Source organism: Nematolebias whitei, chromosome 4 (assembly GCF_014905685.2).
Source record: "Nematolebias whitei isolate Nwh7 chromosome 4, NemWhi1, whole genome shotgun sequence".
Taxonomy (NCBI): Eukaryota; Metazoa; Chordata; class Actinopteri; order Cyprinodontiformes; family Rivulidae; genus Nematolebias; species Nematolebias whitei.
This window is the reverse complement of record NC_056501.1, coordinates 5,205,006-5,205,777: the sequence shown is the minus strand read 5'-3', so window position 1 is coordinate 5,205,777 and position 772 is coordinate 5,205,006.

The following is a 772-nucleotide window of genomic DNA, read 5'->3' as shown; positions in this document are numbered from 1 at the left end:
AACACAGACTGCAACAACACAGACTGCAACAATAGACTGCAACAACACAGACTGCAACAACACAGACTGCAACAACAGACTGCAACAACACAGACAGCAACAATAGACTGCAACAACACAGACTGCAACAACAGACTGTAACAATAGACTGCAACAACACATATCGCAACAATAGACTGCAACAATACAGACTGCAACAACACAGACTGCAACAACACAGACTGCAACAACACAGACTGCAACAATAGACTGCAACAACACAGACTGCACAACACAGACTGTAACAATAGACTGCAACAACACATACCGCAACAATAGACTGCAACAATACAGACTCCAACAACACAGACTGCAACAACAGACTGTAACAATAGATTGCAACAATACAGACTGCAACAACACAGACTGCAACAACAGACTGTAACAATAGACTGCAACAATACAGACTGTAACAATAGACTGCAACAATACAGACTGCAACAACACAGACTGCAACAATAGACTGCAACAACACAGACTGCAACAATACAGACTGCAACAACACATACCGCAACAATAGACTGCAACAACACATACCGCAACAATAGACTGCAACAATACAGACTACAACAACACAGACTGCAACAACAGACTGTAACAATAGACTGCAACAATACAGACTGCAACAACACAGACCGCAACAATAGACTGCAACAACACAGACCGCAACAATAGACTGCAACAATACAGACTGCAACAGCACAGACTGCAACAATAGACTGCAACAGCACAG